Source organism: Ambystoma mexicanum, chromosome 11 (genome assembly GCF_040938575.1).
Source record: "Ambystoma mexicanum isolate Mex_15411 chromosome 11, UKY_AmexF1_1, whole genome shotgun sequence".
Taxonomy (NCBI): Eukaryota; Metazoa; Chordata; class Amphibia; order Caudata; family Ambystomatidae; genus Ambystoma; species Ambystoma mexicanum.
This window is the reverse complement of record NC_090934.1, coordinates 690,256,488-690,275,645: the sequence shown is the minus strand read 5'-3', so window position 1 is coordinate 690,275,645 and position 19,158 is coordinate 690,256,488.

Sequence of the window (19,158 nt, the reverse complement as noted above, 5' to 3'; positions counted from 1 at the left end):
GAGATGGCTATGGACAGTTCTATGCTAAATACTCACAACTATAGGTTTGAAATGGGCCCATCAAGATGTAGTCAAAGGTTTGAACTGGAATTCGCTCGCCACCGGACAGGTCTCAGGTGCTTGGTTCTGCTCTCGGCAAGGCACTCTGCTCTCTGTGTGGCCTCTGGTTCTGGATCTGATGGGTTGGTTCTGGGTTACAGCTCTGCTCTACTGGTCTGGATCTTAGGGTTCTAGCAAGGGTTCTTGGCCAGAAGCAGATAAACAGCACGGCCAGGCTGTTGGATTTGTGGTGCCCCTCGGAAGTTTGGGGTTAAATCAAGTTGCAAGATTTTAAAGGCCATCTGAGAAGGGTACAGCTTTTTGGATTGGGCATTCTGCTTCAGGGTTCTGGAGTCTGGATAGTTCTGGAGTCTGGATAGTTCTGGATCTGGATTCTCCTTCAGAGCACTTCGCAAGTAGATCAGTTGATGGGAGAATGTGTGTTTCTGTGCCCTCAACAGTCCCTATTTATGTATTTCCCAAAGGGGTGGGGAGGCTGATTATACTAAGCCCACCCTCTACGAAACTGATTGGTCCCAGTATTCTCTCTCACCTGATTTGAGAAGGAAACAGTGTGTCATGATGTGTCATAGTGACACTGTGTTTATGGACCAGAGAAAAACCCTCCCCTTTGTTTCTACCCAGAAAATCTATTTTTCATAAAAAACATATTCACAATAACACCAACTTGCTAATATCACATATTTACATCCCAAATTAAATAAGGCACACATCCGTCAAAGTCCCATCTTCTGGAGAGCTTCGGTACACAAATGACAGTTTTTCTCGCTTTTGGTCAGTTACTCAGTATCAGTTCTGTACCAATTTTTCCACATACATGCACATACCATCTGGGCATATTCCTGTAAAGTTTCATACTTTTAACATTATCACAACTGCTACAAAATCCACATTTTGATAGTTCTGTCTCTGAATATCGCACAAATTCCAGAGTAGTTTCTACTTGTGAGCAACATCTTCATTTTAATAACCTCTAAATTCCATATTTTTAACAGTTCAGCACAATTTTCTATAAGACTTTTTCAAAAAGATTTTTTCTGTGTTTTCTGAATAAACAAAACTGCTTGTTCCCACTCCTAAGGTCTTGGCAGGGCTAGAGAGCAGTCCCAGGCCTCTCTGACTTTGGCATCTGGCTTCAGCCTAAACCCGAATTAGCATTTCCTTTGAGTCAAAGGAAGTCTTTTGTCTCCTAGCAGAGCAACAGATCAAAGTGCTCCTCCCCTTTCCTTTCACACCTCCCTGCCAGTTCCTCAGCAGAGAGCAGGGGAAAAGATTCCTTTGTTTGGGAGAAGGTGTGGAATATCTTTGAAGCTCAGTGTAGCTGGCTTTAACTTTTAACACAATGTTTAAAATAGTCTTGTTCTAAAATACAAATTACATTTTAAAAAAATATATCCACCAATCTCTTAATTCCAGCCTTTTTAAAACATAGTTTTGAATTGTATCCACCTCTATTGCTTCTGATAGCAAGTCTTTCCTTTTCATACTTTGATTTCAATGTATCAGTTTAAATGACAGGTTAAGTAATCGCCAGCTTCTGACACAGGTGAGTAGCGGTACTGCGCCCATTTTTGACATATTCTTCCAAGCAAGCATCTTTAAATTTGGATTTTCTTCTGATAAAATATACTTCTGCTGACATTGTACTTAGGTGTATTTTTTATATCTAGTGATGGTTAATACCCAACAAGTAGGTTGGATCTCTTGTGATGTTTGGGAACCATGATTTTTGCACTTTCCACAGTCAAGGAAAAACGGATTTTTAAACAGCTCTGTGCTTCTCTTGAAATGCAGGACTGCTTTTTCAAATAGTTTCATTTTCCTCTGTGGACAACCAAATGATAAGTTTTGGCAGTCGTCTTCTGTGTTATTACTGACATAGGCAAAAGTGGATTGGCAGCCTATTTTTCAGGTTTTCCTATGCATTTCGGGGTGATTTTTAGCGTGCATAATGCTTTCCGGCGGGCATTTCTGATGTTTCTGATGCAAACAGTGCACAATGATGTTGTAGGGCATGGACTAGTGGGTTAAAACATCCCACAAGCCCCCCTCTTGCGATTTGGCTTTGGATGTCCATCAATGGGAATTCGCAGGACTGGGATGTCAGTCTCATTTCTTTTGGTTCAAAAAATGGCAAAGTTCATCATCCTTTCATCCATCAGGGGTGGATCGACCGGTTCTCCTCGCCCAGTCCTGATGTGAGTATTGAGCGATACTCCGGGACCCTTGGATCTTTGCTCCTGGTCCCTGGGTAGTCCTCCTTGGTTTGAATCTCCATGGTTTCCAATCCTAGGATGACAAAGCAAAAACATATTTGTAGACATTTCCCCACCACTATTAATGTAGTGGGGCGGACACATACATTTTGATAAATCAGGACACATTTTTATATTGTAATTTATGGACTATATATGGAATATTTCATAGTGGGGATTCTAAGGAACTTGAGTGACCCCCTCTGGGGTTCCATAAGACTCCTCCAGTTGCTGCAGAGTGTACTAGGATGGCAACACTTTAGTTGGTTAATATGGACCCACTTATCTTCCCCCTCTGCCAAACTGCCTTTGGGGATGCGTATTTTGTAGGCGACTGGTGAGATTTTGGCTACAATTTCAAAAGGACCCCTCCAGGAAGGCAAAAATGTGCACTCTTTGGCCTGGTTTCTTTGGAAATTGTATAAGTAGACCCGGTCCCCTACATTGTATTCTTTCCTAGTAGTCTTTAAGTCATAGTGGGTCTTCATGCTGTCTGCAGATCTCTCTAGATTTCGTTGAGCATAGGCAAAAGCATGTTGAAGGTGTTTTCTTAGATTTTCAACATACTCATGAGTTGTGGAGGCATTGATCAATGTCTGCTCTTGGGTTCTGTAGAGCAGATGCTGGGGAAGCACCATCCTGCGTCCAGTCATCAGCCCAAAAGGTGACATTTTAGTTGCAGATGAAGCGGTAGATCTGATGGTCATTAGGACAAGAGGTAATCGAATATCCCAACTTGGCCCAGAATCTGCCACAAACTTTTTTAATATGCTCACAATTGTTTTGTTGTATCTCTCTACTGCACCATTAGAGGCTTGCCGGTAAACAATGTGTAGCTTCCTTTTGACCCCAAGTATCTCCCACATCTTTGTCATTACTTCGCTGGTGAAATGGCTACCTCGGTCTGACTCGATCCTTTGGGGTAGTCCAAAACGCTAAAAGATGTGGTTGATCATCAGGACAGCTGCTGTTTCTGCCTTGCAGTTTGGGGCCGGGAGACATTCCACCCATTTAGTAAACAAGCATGTCACGGTCAACATGTACTTATTTCCCCTAGAGGAGCGAATCACGGGCCCGATGAAATCAACTTGTAAATCTGACCATGGCAGTGTCATCCCCCTCTTTTGGAGAGGTGCACAGTGTGTGAGTGATGTTGGCTGAAATTGTGCACACACAAAACACCCCTTCAAGTATTGGTCGAGGTCCTGCCCCATGTGTGGCCAGTATGCAACTTCTCTTAAGATTTCAAGTGTTGTGTGAAACCCCCTATGACCTGCATAGGGCGTGACTTAACATCAGGCTTCGGAATAAGGTTGAAACCACCCACTGATCGTGTCCATCTAGGGAACTCCTGACCAACACACCGTCTAGGATTCGGAACATTTTTGGACATTTCATCAACACTCTGAGGTCCCCTTTCCCTATGTAATCGGTATACGTCAGGGGAAAGTTCTCAGGGTCCTCAATGTGTTGATAAAACTTACCAATTATTGGATCCCCCTTCTGAGCCGTAATCAAATCAGTATCCGGGGTCTTCTTACTCCATTGTGCAGTTGAGAGTTCATTGTGAGCATTTGTCTGGGACCTAGTGATAGCAGTGACCTGGATTTCCCCCAACAGGGACTCAATCTCTAGTAGATCCCCTTGGATGGCTCCGGTTTTGGCAAACTGATCAGCCAGCTCATTTCCAGTTTTGTCTGGTCCCTCTACTTTGGAATGACCCTTGATCTTTTTGCAGTAGATGGTCATCCCATTCGAGGTGACCAGATCATCATTATTTAGAATTAATTTCCCATGTTTCAATGGTTTGTTATTAGCACATAACATGCCTCTGGTTTTCCAGTTAACCAGGTGCTCCACAAACCCGTTCCGTACTTAATCCGAATCTGTGATTATGACCAGTTTGTGGAGTTGATGTTGGACAGCAGTGAGGATGGCTTGATGCACAGCCATCAACTCTGCCACTTGACTACTTCAGGGACCAATCTTGTACCCAGCGGAAGGTTCTGCGGTCTCATTCACCCATGCTTTCCCTACGCCGGCCACAAGTTCTTTTTCCCCGTTGTTGTCAACATGGTAAGATCATCCATCCAAATAGACAGTGGGCATTCCCTCACACTTGTCTTCTTCAAAGAGTTTGGGCCTCATCACGAGTTGGGCGGTAACACCGGCGCTATTAGCGCCAGTGTTAATAGCCCTAACGCCAAACCCCCAGGTGCTAAAAGCGCCGGATCACGGGTTTGGCATAACGGGTATTGCCCATTCCCCAATGAGCCCATTTGGGAATTCCCCATTCCCCATTGGGCGTGAAATTTCAGCGGATTTCCCCCCATCTCAGAGCTGGTGGGAAATCTGCCAAACCCGTGATTTGGCAGACCCTTAAATGTGGCGGTAATAGTGCTACTGCCGCATTTAAGGGTTACCACCAAACTTGTGATGAGGTCCTTTGTGTGGGGATTTGAGGTATGCCTCCATGTTGTCCTTGATTTTTAGACTCTCGTCCTCAAGACAGTTTTCTCTGGCACAATCATGCAAGTCAGCCAGACCTTGCGCGAGGGGACTCTTCTTGTTTTGGCCATATCTGACCTATACAGGAAAGCCTTGCATTGACAGAATCTAGGAAGTAATTCGGGAATTACTCACATTTCTGGCACAGATTCTAACACTTTGGAGATATTGCAGAGGCTGGTGTGGAGTCTCCATTATGATGTGTTCCCCCTGGATAAACGGGTGATAATTCTTCAATGCCCACACCGTTGCCAGGCGTGCCTTCTCACAATCATTGAATTTTTCTTCCACAGAGGATAAAGTTTTACTCGCATAGGAGATTACTTTATTGACCTTGTCATGCTTTTGATATAATACTGCAGTGAAGCATGTATTAGAGAACCCTGTCTCCAAGAAGAACTCCTTGTTTTTGACAGGGTAAACTAGGCAAGGCGCTTGTGAGAGGCTTCTTTTGAGTTGACTTACTGCCTTGGCTGTTCTGGACCCCATTCCCACTTGACCCCCCCTTCAAAAGATGAATCAGGGGTCTTGTGATCTCTGCGTAGTCCTCAATGAACTTTCTGCTGTAATTAGTCAGTCCAAGGAGGCTCCTTAGTTCCCACATAGTTGTGGGCTCTTTCAATTTCTGGACTGCTTCCACTTTCTATTCCTGGGAACAGAGACCCTGAGGAGTAATCTCATGCCCCAAGAAATTTACACAGGTTCTACACCACTGTGCCTTTTGAAAGGAAAGTTTTGCTCCGGCGGCCCTCAACTGCATCAGAAAATAACAGATCTCCGCTATGTGTGCCTCCACAGTTGAGCTTTTGATGAGAACATCATCTACATAGGCCAGGTTACCCCTATCACCCAGGTCGGGCATGGCCTTATGTAGAAAAATGTTGAATTAATTGCCGGAGTCGATGTATCCGAAGGGAGTACTGGTCCATGTTTACTGCTGCCCCCCAAAAGTAAAGGCCAGCTTGTATTGGTCCTCCCTACTGACAGGTACAGTCCAGTATCCATTGTCAGGTCTATTGCAGTGAATACCCGTGACCCCTGGATCTGGGCCAGCCCTTGGTCAATGTAGGGAAGAGGCCATCTGGAAGTGTGGACCCGTTTGTTGAGCTCCCTAAGGTCGGCGCAGAGTCTCCACTGGCTGTTTGGCTTCAAAATCCCCAGCACCGGATTATTGAAGGTGCTGTGGACTGGACAGATTATCCCACAGTGCTCAAGGTTCTTAATTATTTCAGTAAGGGACTCCATTGATGCGAGAGGAAAGCGATATTGCTTCACAAACACTGGAGTCATGCCAGGGTCCGTGGGAATTATTGTTGTGTGGATATAGGTGCGACCACAGTCATATGAGTCCACCGCAAAGAGATCTTGAAAATCCAAGAAAACTTGTTTCAATTTTTGCTTCTGCTCCAGGGTCTCACCGGCATCAGCTAGGTTGACTCTCTCTTCAACCACCTGCCTGAAGCCTGGAAAGACTTCTGGTTTTGCTATCTCAGCGGCCTCCTCCAGCTGGGTGGAGAAGTCCCTGGTCAAAGTGCTGATTTTGACTTGTGGCTTCAGGTGGGGAAGACAGTCCTCACGGACGTGGAAAATCAACTCATCTCTCCTGAAGTCACACGTCATATCCTCCTTACCATAAGGGCAGGAAGTGTACACCAGGAAATTCCCCCCATGCCGGGTAAAGATCCTGTCTGGCGTTGTGTTGTCATCACTATTACTGTCAATACAGTCCTTGGGGATTGGTCCTAACAGTTCATTTCCTAAATCTATGGAAAAATGTTGGTCATCAACTGCCATTCCAATAATGGTGCCTGCGGCTAGAGTGATACTCTTTAAGTCCCTGTTATCCACCTCTTTTGGAATGGTGTCATGTTCTATGTTGACTAATGGTGTTGGCTTTACCCCCAACCCTTGCTGTTGGAGAGAAGCATTTAAATGAATATAGGCATCAGGGTTTTTCAATTTCTGTCCTCTTTTAACTTTCACTTCCAGGGAGAATCGTCGGGTCCTTTCTGGGATGGTGACTTCCTCTCCAATCTGAATTTCAACTGCATAAGGCAGCAGTTGATCTGACCTAAATGCTTTCTCTGGATCATCAAAGCCCATGGGATAATCCGCTAATCGGGACCAAGCTTTGAAGTTTGTTAGGTCCAAACTAATGGCAAAGCGATTGAAAATGTCACTGCCTAAGTAAAAGGCGGCAGTGACGTCTCGCACAACCCAACAATTATGGACTATGCTCTTGTTGCCTATGGAGATTTTGAGCATACACCTGCTTGGCAGGAGATGTTTGGAATTGGGCTTTCCCAGATCCATTTCCCATTTATGTATCAGTCTAAATGTGGGAATGGCCGGATCTTTTGGGAGTTGGCGAAACATGGCTTCGCTGATAAAGCTCTTACCGTTGTTCACACACACTCGGGCGAGAACAGAGTCCTTCCCTTCATTTAACTGAACAGGGAAGAACAACTGCTCTCCAATTTGCTTAATATCAGCCTGGCTCTGAGCTGATTTCTCATCTTTCTGGACTATAGGAGTGGGAATGTCTGATTGTGGATTGGTAAAGAATTTCAGAGTGTTTCCTGTTGACACTCTGTTTTAATTTTATCGGTCCGTTAGTCTGGGTCCAGAGGACCTTGTTTACACAGTTATTAGGGGGGACATCCTACGCAGGAGGTCATTCACTAGTAAACAAGGGGTGCCCTCTAGAGTTACAACTATGACCGGTTGCTTCAATTTTAATGTCCAAATCCGCAGTCCCCTCGATGGGAATTTCCTTCCCGTCAAAGTTCTGAAGTTGTCCAAGAAGAGGGGTGAGGGGAATTTGGTATTTCTCCCCCCTTCCCGAATTCAGTTTATCAAAGGCCTTTTTGGACAGATGGGTAGCTTGGGATCCAGTGTCCACCAGTGCCAAAATGGTACCCTGCCCCTATATTTGTACCGGGGCATAGTATCTCCCCTCCTTCTCCGCAAGGGGGCACAGATAATGTACATTTTTGGACAACTGGTGGGTTAGTTTTTTGGTTTTGGATACTGATAGAGAGGTGATTTGGGCAGAATTCTGTGGGGAGCCTAGGAAATCTGAAAGAAAAAGGTGGCAACTAGAGATGGGAGAAGTTTTGGGTCCCCCTGGTTCTGGTTCTGGGCCACCCCCCTTTTTGGAGGCAGTAACCAGGATGGGTTTGAACCAGGGGATTTTCATGTTGTTGGTTCTGGGGTTGGATGATGGGCGGCGCTAGCTCAGTCCCCACATCTACCCAGTCTGGATTTGAATCCTTTGGGACCCATTTTTCTTTGAGAGGAGTTCCCCCATCTCTGAAGGAGAAGATCCTTTTCCCAGGATCTTCTGAGGATCCCTCTCCTTCAAATTGGAAGACTCGTACCTCCTCCTCAAAATGGGTCTTTATGGGTTCTTTGTTTCTCCTACCCCCCCTCTGCTCCTTGGGTGGCAGACTTTCAGGGGCAGGAGATTTTGGTTCTGGTTCCTGGGTTTCCAGGGGCTTTTTACAAGTGGGGAAGGAAGCTTCCTCCAAGGTTTTACACCCCCTTTCCCCTTGTGCCTCCTCCCTGGGAACCGGTGGGTTGTCGGGGCGCTGCCCCTGTCATTGTTCTGGAGCACCAGGTCCGTAGTTTGAGGCATTCTGTGCCGGCATGCTCATCTGAGGGTTCTGCTGAGCCCTCAGCATGCGACTCAGATCCTGTGCCATGCTTTGGACCTGGCGCTCTAGCTGTGACACCCGCTCAGCCTGATACGGGGTCCTGTTGTCTCCCCTGGGCTGATCCTGGGAAGGGTAGCTATCGCTTCTCTGATAATACCCCGGGTTTGGAAGATTTGGGTACTCCTCCACCCTTGGCCTCCCCTCTCCCGGATTAGGTTGTCTGGGCTCAGGAAAGTGGGGAAAGAAGGATGGATTGTTCTGGGGTTGGAAATTTTGTGGATACCTGGGGAAAAAGTTCTGCCCAGGATTTGGGGAATTTCTGCCCTCCTGGGGGAAGTTAGGAAGGAAGTTCCCTGGGTTAGGTGCTTGGTTGGATCCCCCTGTTGGGCTGGAGGAGTCCACACATAACCCAGGATCGGTCTATTCCCCTTGTAGCGGGGACTTATGTAGTCAGGGGAGTGAGGGATCCCATTTGTGGGACTACCTCCTTGGCTCCCTGTCTGTGACTGGCCAGAGGGCCTTCTGGGCTTGGGATTGCTCTGATTTTGTGCAGGCAGGTTTTTAGTCCCCCCCATCTACAAATCCAAAATGGGGGCAACATTCACCTCTGCCACCTAAGCAGCAGCAGGGGTGTTGGTTGGTTTGGGGCTTTTAGGATTATTCTTGTTTTCTATGGGCTTTTGCACCTCATAGATTCGGGTGGCCTGTTCAATGACCCAGTCTAGTGATATTTTCTCATGAAAATCTCTCACTAGCTGTGTCATGATGTGCTTTGGTAGAGCGTGGAATAAAGTATTGACAAATTCTTTGCTGTCCGTGCGCACCCTTCTGGTAGTCTGTGCAAAGGCACACTTTGATTCCTGCACAAATTCTTGTGGGGCCTGTTCCTCCCCACATTGTAAGTTGTAGGCTGACTTGCAAGCCTCTTGGGGATTTCTGTGAACAGAAAAATGCTTCAAGATGGCCGCCCTATATGTGGACCATCTGGAATGATTTTGGTCCTCCAGCCCCGCAAAGAATCTGGAGTATTCTGGTGAGAAGGTTCATTTCACATACTGAATGCAGCTACTGCTGTCTTTCAAATGGAAAGTTTCCATCATCTGCTCAGAGAGCTCTAAGTGCTCCCAAACAGAATATTTGGCGTTCTTATGATAAGGCGTGATGACGCTCCTTATCGCCTTGATTTGCTTTAAGGGGTCCTTAAGAAAGGCCCTTTTTGCCTTATTGGCCTTCATGGTTCGGGTAACCCTGGTATATTCCTCCTCTGACTCAGAGGCACTGCTCCCAGAGGTGCCTGTCTGGTCTTCTAGGTTCTCCTGGATTCTGCAAGCCTGGGAATGGCCGGCAGAATGTGGGAACCTAGTCTCCTATGTCCTGGGGCGCTCAGAGGAGTCTTCTGATTCCTCCTTGCTCCCAGGACTTAATGGGTACTTCCCCTACTGTCCTAGCTGGGCAGAGGTTTTCAGGATGCCCTTAGTGGGCCTACTCTCATGGGGTTCCCCACTAAATCTTACAGTACTTGGGAACCCATACCCAGATGCCCGCCCATCTATTCCTGGGAGGTGCTGGTCTATGAGCCCCATACTTCTGATTGGATTGAAATCTGCCATCCCAGTGGCCCTGGGCTCATGTGCGCCAATGGACATGGGGTTGGCAGAGTCCAGGGATTGGGAGAGATGAAGGCCTCTGGTACTAGGGTTCCTGAGGTTATGCTCAGGTGTTTCCCTTTCCCAGTGAACCTCTTCTCTATCAGCCCCTGCTCCCCATTTGCCATGCAAGAACCTGAGCGTTCTGTTCCTGAATCAAGGCCTTACTAGTCTCTATCATTCTCTCTTGCATGGCTACCTGCCTGTGGAGCCTGTCATTGTTCTCACAGAGAGCCTCATTTTCTCACTGTGCTTCCTGGGTTGTTTTTGAGTACTGGGCCAGTCTTTGCTGCAGGAGGGTTACCTCCTGAGTCCTGTTCATACTGGCCTGGTCCTTCCTTGCCAGAGCATCTTCCACCCAATTGGTGTGCTCTAACAGTTTTTGATGGTCTTTTTGGAGGTCACCCAGTCCCTGGAGGGCCAGGCGATTTTCTTCCAGTTTCTCTTTAAATAACAGATTTCCTGGCCTAAGGTGTCCCTTTCCTGAGCAAGAGCCTGCCTCTGTGCCGCCAGGTCGTCCCTCTGTCTTTGAAGGGCACCAGCTTTCTGGCGCTCTTCATCAAACTCTGTCTCGGTACACAGGCCTTTCAGGATTAATTTATTGCTTTCGTCTTTCTCTCTGTTTAGTTGGAATTGCAGGGTGGCTACCTGCTCTGTGCATGCCCTGTTAAAGTTTCTTTGTTGCTCCAGCTTTTTCCGACTCTGCAGTAGGGAGTCCAAACTTTCTTGGTACTCCTTCTGCAAGGCCAGAATTCTGGTATCCTGTTCAGACTTTTCCTGCTGCAGGATACCCATGTCCTCTTTTATTTTGACTATACACTGCCTGCTTTCATTTTCGGACTCCTTGCTCCTCTGTAGCCTCTGCTCAGAAGAGTCCAGATCAGTTTGGGCCTTTTCTAATGCCATCAGTTGCCTACTTGCCAGATCTTGGCCTTCAGCATATATATCCTATATGGCTCCAATAGATAAATATAGATATGCCGCTATCTTGGCAATCTTATTTTGCTCATCTTTGGCCTTAGGGGCCATAAATAGTTTGCTCAGGGGCCACATGTAAGGGACCCTGGTCTTTTCATTTATCTAACCCTGTTGCAGTGATCTGTTGTGTGATTGCCTGCAACCACACATTCTAATCCTGCTCTGTCCATTCACCTCTTACAAATAACTTATGCAAAAGGGGTTCTCCAGCCATATTGATGTCTACCAATGTCGCCATTCTGGAAATATTGATTTCCTTCCTGACTTGAGGGGTGCTTTTACAGTGTAACACAGCGTGGTAGCCCAACAGGATTTATGTACCCTGTCAGTTAGCACACTGTATTAAGTTGTCACAAGTGGTATATCTAATCCAGAAATTCCGCTACAAGCCCCCAATCTGTAAGTGGTTTCAACCCAGCACTCCACCTAAGTCAATGCCTAGCGTGAGATGTCCAGCTGGAACCCTTATTTATATATTTTTATGTCAAAAGTTCTTTTATTTCTGGATGATGTACCCTTATATCACGCCCCAATCTTTGAATACCCCCCGGTCTCACTGAACCAAGAAGTAGGTTGTTTTGCAAAGTTAAAAGATTTATTTGATGAATTAAACAATATATATATATCACACTTTTATGAATATGAATAATATCTAAATATCACACTTTTATGAACATGAACAATATCTAAATATCCCAATTATTCATGTTTATACAATGATCAACAATGGGTAATATGACAATCATCAACAATCTCTTTAATCAATAGGAGTATGGGTGAGAAGAATAATGTAGCAGAGAATAAAACATTGTGTGGGTTCAATGAAATGCAATGATATGAAATGAATGCAGCACAGAAATAAAACTTGATATGAATTAAATCAAAGACAATGTAATCACTCTTTCCCCCTGATACTACTCAATCCCCCCTAATATGCAATATGAATAGATGGAATGAGGGGCACACAGGTTTCAGGAATATACAATCAACAATGCAGTTTCCACCCCAATTCCCCTAATATGCAAGATGAAGAGATGGAATAAGGGCACACAGGTTTCAGGTATACAATCAACAAATTCACGTTCAATTCCAATTCCCCCAGCAAGCTTAGAGAGAACAGGAATGATTTTAAACAGGTCAAAAGCTTTTGAATGTGATTTGAAATGAATGAAAAAAATGCTAAAATGACTTTAATTCGCTAAATTGGATTCAGAACTAGTGGGAGCCGCTTTGGATAGCTTCAGGTAGACACTAGCAATGATGTGGAATGACTGGCAGATAGGAAACTGAATTCAGAGGTTGGATGCAAGAAATAGCAATTTTATTTGGAATGAAATTGAGCCAAATGCAGAATCGCAGCAAACTTTTCAGCACGCAAGGAATGCGATTACAGAACAACTCTAAGGAGATAAAGTGCGGTTCTTGGTTGAAATCTGAGGATGTTAGCTTCAATTTGACATTTAAATTTCGTTCCGAGCATGTACGGTTCAAAAGTTACAGAGGTTTTAGTAAAGGTCGATTTTTCTCAGAAAAGAGTCAAGATTTCAAATGACAGATGCGTTTTTGAAGATTACACACAAGGATTGGCTTACACTAAGCGGCTATGAAGATGCAAGATACCAATGGCCAGCCACCAGAACAGCGGCGCCTCTGCTCTGACTTTTGTCTGCCAAGACACTTGTCCTTCTCCAGTAAATATATTTAGCGCAAAGATGATTTATCACTACCATTATCACAGGACTATGTGGATGAGAGAAGGATTCAGGCTAGACAAAAGAGATTCTACAATGCAGTTCTGGATATGTTGGAATGGGTTGGATAGGATTACTTAAAACTAAGAGATGGCTATGGACAGTTCTATGCTAAATACTCACAACTATAGGTTTGGAATGGGCCCGTCAAGATCTGGTCAAAGGTTTGGACTAGAATTTGCTCGCCACCGGACAGGTCTCAGGTGCTTGGTTCTGCTCTCAGCAAGGCACTCTGGTCTCTGCGCAGCCTCTGGTTCTGGATCTGATGGGTTGGTTCTGGGTTACAGTTCTGCTCTACTGGTCTGGATCTCAGGGTTCTAGCAAGGGTTCTTGGCCAGAAGCAGAAAAACAGCACAGCCAGGCTGTTGGATTTGTAGTGCCCCTCGGAAGTTAGGGGTTAAATCAAGTTGCAAGATTTTAAAGGCCAGCTGAGAAGGGTTCAGCTTTTTGGATTGGGCCTTCTGCTTCAGGGTTCTGGAGTCTGGATAGTTCTGGAGTCTGGATAGTTCTGGATCTGGATTCTCCTTCAGAGCGCTTCGCCAGTCGATCAGTTGATGGGTGAATGTGTGTTTCTGTGCCCTCAACAGTCCCTATTTATGTTTTTCCCAAAGGGGTGGGGAGGCTGATTATGCTAAGCCCACCCTCTAGGAAACTGATTGGTCCCAGTATTCCCTCTCTCCTGATTTGAGAAGGAAACAGTGTGTCATGATGTGTCATAGTGACACTGGCCCTCATTACAAGTCCGGCGCTGGACCATGGTGCTATCAGCACCATGGTCCATGCCGGACTCCGGCATGGTAGATGGCGGAATTACCGCCCCATTCCAAGGTGAGTGGGGTGGTAATTCCCCATTCACCATTTGCCCTTCCCCATTCCCATTTTTGCCCCATAGGGCATAATGAGAATGGGGAAAGGTGCTAAGTACGGTGCCGCAAATTGCAGCACCGTACTTAGCACCAAGGTCACTTTGCGGCATGGGTTTTAACGCCTGCAAAAAGCAGGTGTTAAAACCCAGGACCTCTTAATCAGGCGTTAAGGGTTTAACGGCGCCGACGGCACTGTTAAACCCTTAACGCCTGACTTGTAATGAGGGCCACTGTGTTTACTGTCCAGAGAAAAACCCTCCCCTTTGTTTCTACCCAGAAAATCTATTTTTCATAAAAAACATATTCACAATATCACCAACTTGCTAATATCACATATTTACATCCCAAATTAGATAAGGCACACATCCGTCAAAGTCCCATCTTCTGGAGAGCTTCGGTACACAAATGACAGTTTTTCTCGCTTTTGGTCAGTTACTCAGTATCAGTTCTGTACCAATTTTTCCACATACATGCACATACCATCTGGGCATATTGCTGTAAAGTTTCATATTTTAACATTATCACAACTGCTACAAAGTCCACATTTTGATAGTTCTGTCTCTGAATATCGCACAAATTCCAGAGTAGCTTCTACTTTTCATTTTAATAACCTCTAAATTCCATATTTTTACCAGTTTGGCATAATTTTCTATAAGCCTTTTTCAAAAAGATATTTTCTGTGCTTCCTGATTAAACAAAACTGCTTGTCTCCGCCCCCAAGGTCTTGGCTGGGCTAGAGAGCAGTCCCAGGCCTCTCTGACTTTGGCATCGTGTTTCAGCCTACACCCGAATTATCATTTCATTTGAGTCAAATGGAGTCTTTTGTCTCCTAGCAGAGCAACAGGCTAAAGTGCTCCTCCCCTTTCCTTTCACACCTCCCTGTCAGTTCCTCAGCAGAGATCAGGCGAAAAGATTCCTTTGTTTGGGAGAAGGTGTGGAATGTCTTTGAAGCTCATTGTAGCTGGCTTTAACTTTAAACACAATGTTTAAAATAGTCTTGTCCTAAAATACAAATTACATTTTTAACAAATATATCCACCAATCTCTTAATTCCAGCCTTTTTAAAATATAGTTTTGAATTGTATCCACCTCTATTGCTTCTGATAGCAAGTCTTTCCTTTTCATACTTTGATTTCAATCTATCAGTTTAAATGACAGGTTAAGTAATCGCCAGCTTCTGACACAGGCGAGTAGCGGTACTGCGCCCATTTTTGACATATTCTTCCAAGCAAGCATCTTTAAATGTGGATTTTCTTCTGCTAAAATATACTTCTGCTGACATTGTACTTAGGTGTATTCTTTATATCCAGTGATGTTTAACAACCAACAAGGAGGTTTGATCTCTTGTGATGTTTGGGAACCATGATTTTTGCACTTTCCACAGTCAAGGAAAAACTGATTTTTAAACAGCTCTGTGTTTCTCTTGCAATGCAGGACTGCTTTTTCAAATAGTTTCATTTTCCTCTGTGGGCAACCAAATGATAAGTTTTGGCAGTGGTCCTCTGTGTTACCACTGACATAGGCTGAAGTGGATTGGCGGCCTATTTTTCAGGGTTTCCTACACACTTCTGGGTGATTTTTAGCGTGCATAATGCTTTCCGGCGGCCATTTCTGATGTTTCTGATGCAAAAAGCGCACAATGATGTTGCAGGGCATGGACTAGTGGGTTAAAACATCCCACAGTTCTGAAGTTCTCTGATGCAGGACCTCCAGATTTTCTTCCATGGAGTATATTGACATGTCCATAAGCTCCTCTTGCAAATTCTTTTGTTCTACCTGAGAATGTGTGGACATACTCACGTCGGGAACCTGTGGTCAGACAAGGTGTTAGCTCAATTGGTTTTAGAAACATTTGAATTAGACCCGTTCAATATCGTCCAAGACCTCGACCACCGCTGAGAACTGTATACAGTTAGCTCCCTTACTCGTTTCTTGGATCACCCCATTTGGTTCCAGAGTCATTCTAGTAATAGGATTCTTTGGTTTATCTGCATAATTTGCATTGTACTTTCACCCTTTCTCATGTTTCTTGATGATGATTCTCGACTGGCCCTGTAATCTCTCCTCTCATTCCTTTTTGCTCATTAGGCATCCATATAATTTAAAAAAAAACAGAGCCAACGTGATACTCAATGCTGACATGATGTTAAAGTTATCTCTATTAAGAGGGTTAAAAGATTCTCCACTATAGTCCTTTGCTAGTCTTCTAATAGGTTCAGGAGTCAAGGGTCCCATTGATATGCAACTGTTAGAACTTTTTGAACCTTTCATATTTCTCCTGAGCCTCCGGCTCACTGACCCGTCTACCATTGACTCTGCGGCATATCTTTGCAGGGATCTCCAGGCGTTGTTTCAATCAAGTTACTCATTACTACCGGCTGTGCTATATAACCATTTTCCCCAAGTTGCATATTAGATGTAATAACACCAGCCTCATTCAAGTTTTCCTGTCTCGCTGAGGCTGTTAACCTTCTCTCATTAACTATCATGTTGGTAATTCTTGCAATTTCCAGGGTAAGAAGGTCTGCCAGGTTGGACGCTAAAATGGGGGGTAGAGCAATAGCTGCACTCAAAGTGTCTGCTGGCGCATTAGGGGGCAGAGGATGCGACTGTCCCGACTGATAGTCAATTATCACCATACTTTTCAGCAGTTCAGTATCTGCTATCTCGCCTGTAGCTTGTTCCACCCCAATTAATTCCTCGGTAGCTGCAGGGGATGGTTGGGCAAAATATGCCATACTTTTTCTCACCCCCAATTTCTGCAGTTAATTTTATAAACCCATGGACAGGTCTTTAGCCGTAATAGCATGGGGTGACATAATTTCAGAGGGAACAGAGTCATGACTATGGGGAGCCTGTTTCAATTTACTAGGGTGATGGTAGAAAGGGTGGTAACAGCAATTGTTCCACTCTGATAGCGGCATTCAGGATTTCCATTCCCAAGGGACACCCTGCTGCATCACACACCTCTTCCAAGGGCTGGTTACAGCTGGCCGTCCGATCTTCCAGCTGCCTGAGCTATCCTCTACTTCATAGGTCATATCCAGAGTCCATCGTTCGGCACTGTGTTATGAAGCTCAGTGCAGACTGTTTTCCCTGCACCCAGCCCAGCACTCGCACCCTATCAGACAATCCTCTTCACCCCTCAGGCCACCTAAACTGCAGAAGCACCCATCTGGTCCCCCCTGCCACTTGCCAGCTTTAGGGGGCCATACACTGGAGACTGCAAACTGCTGGCCACTGAGCTCTCCAATCATACCAGAGAAAGATTCAAACAGTTCAAAGTCCTTCAAGACTGTTGGTGTGGTCTATAGAGAAGAATCTGTGTTTACATGCTAAAATGCTCCAGAAACACTCCAGCAGCTCCAGGAAGGCTAAACCAGGACATCACCAGGAAGGGTAGAGGAAAGAACCTCACAACATGTAATGATCACCAAGCCACACCCCCCACACTCTCACATGTCGCTTCAAACAATCTTGCTTGTAGGAATGAAGATCAAAGCTGGTATAACTCTGTAAATTCCTTTTCTCCATTTTCTGCATCGCTATGTTCCTGTGTCCAAGTCTACTCCTTCACACTTAGTAGCTCATACAAGGGAATGTCCTACTCAGAAGAGAAGGTGGAGAAATATCATTAAAACCCCAAGACTATTAGCAGTCACTACAAAGAAGTGATGTATTCGCATTGGTAACATTTAGCACGCAATTCCATCACCTGATATCTCAAGGCTCTCTAATCTGTGCTAAATTGTATCTCTGTTCTCCTTCAGCCCTTATGTCCTCATGTTCTTCTTGCAGCTAAGGGTCAGTTCCTAAAGAGCTTAAGCAGGCTATTGTAGTCCCTCTCTTAAAGAAGCAGTCATTGGATGTTTCTGTTCTATCTAACTACCGTCCTATTTCTATGCTTCTTTTCTCTAGGAATTTTCTTGAGGTGTTGGTATCTTCACTTCTTTCTGGGTTTCTTGAGTCTTCTGATGTTCTTGACCCCTTTCAGTCCAGTTCCCATCCCTGGAGAGGCACCAAGAGTGTTTTAGTATCGGTGATGGATGATATGGCCAGGCTGGTTGATGGAGGTGATGTGTGGGCCCTGATTTTACTCGATCTATCAGTGGTCATCGACACTGTCGAACAACCCATACTCCTATCCCGCCTGTCCTCCATCAGCATCACGGGTCCTGTCCTGGTGTGGTTTACTTAATTTTTGACTGATAGTGGCCAATTAGTATCTTTACCTCCTTATTTATTCCTTTTCTTTCCTCTTTTTACTATCTTTCTTGTGGCGTCTCCCGGGGCTCTGCCTGGTCCCCAATGTTATTTAACATCTACGTGCAGCCGTTGGTTAACCTCATCCGCTCTCATGGCTTTAGGTGTTACTCATATGCAGACGACACTCAGATCCTGGTCCATTTAGATCAGGCCTGGGGAAGGTGTTGTCTTGCCTCTGTGACTACCTGGCGGCCATGGGCGTCTGGATGAGCGCCAATTGGCTCAAACTCAACGGGGACAAGACAGAGGTACTGGTGGTGGGCGCTACTTCTGAATCCTCATCGTCCTTGGCATTCTGGCCAACTTCACTGGGTGAGATTCCTATCCCGGTGACGGTGGTGAAAAATATTGGGGTCTATCTATCTGCTTCTTTATCCATGGCATTTCAGGTCAATGCTCTGCGTTAGACCACCCACTTTTTACTAAGGATTCTTCAGAGGGTTCTGACTTTCCTTCCCATTTCCCTTTGCCCTATAGACATGGCCTCTGTTATTTCTAGCAGGCTGGGCTATTGTAACACCCTTTATTTGGCTCATCCCTCTGGTTTAACTCGCCATCTTCAACTAATTCAGAATCTGGCTGCCTGGAAAGCCACAGCCACTCCCTATGTTTCTCACATCAGCCCAGTACTGCGTTATTTGCACTGGCTCCCAGTGAAACAAAGAATAGTCTTTAAATCGCTATGCCTCATCCATCGGTCATACTACCTGGCTGGGGCTGATTTTCTGTGGGACAAATGTACACCTTAAGTTCCCAGCCAGTTTCTTCAGTCCAGCAGTGACTGTCTGGTCATGGCTCCACGATTCCGCTTCCAAAGTATTTGTCATGATTCGCCGTTTCAGCCCCTTCTTGACTACGTGGTCCATAAGGCATTGCTACATTCCATCTAAGGCACTCTCAACATGGCCGACATCAGTGCGCGAGTACCACGCTAGCATTTCCAGGAGTTCACCAGTCCCTTGAAAAAAGACACGCCCCTGCAGCCCTTCGTGTCTCAACGCTAGACTACCGAACTTCGGCAATAGTGCTCGTACTTTCCTGTGCTCTTACCCTCTGTCCAGGATCCTAGAGCTACTCTTTCCTAGTCTCCTTCAGTGCTCCCCTTTATCAAGGGCCTTCGCCCGTAGCGCTCGCTCCTTCCCTTGATTCTCCTGGCTCCTTCCTGGTCTCCT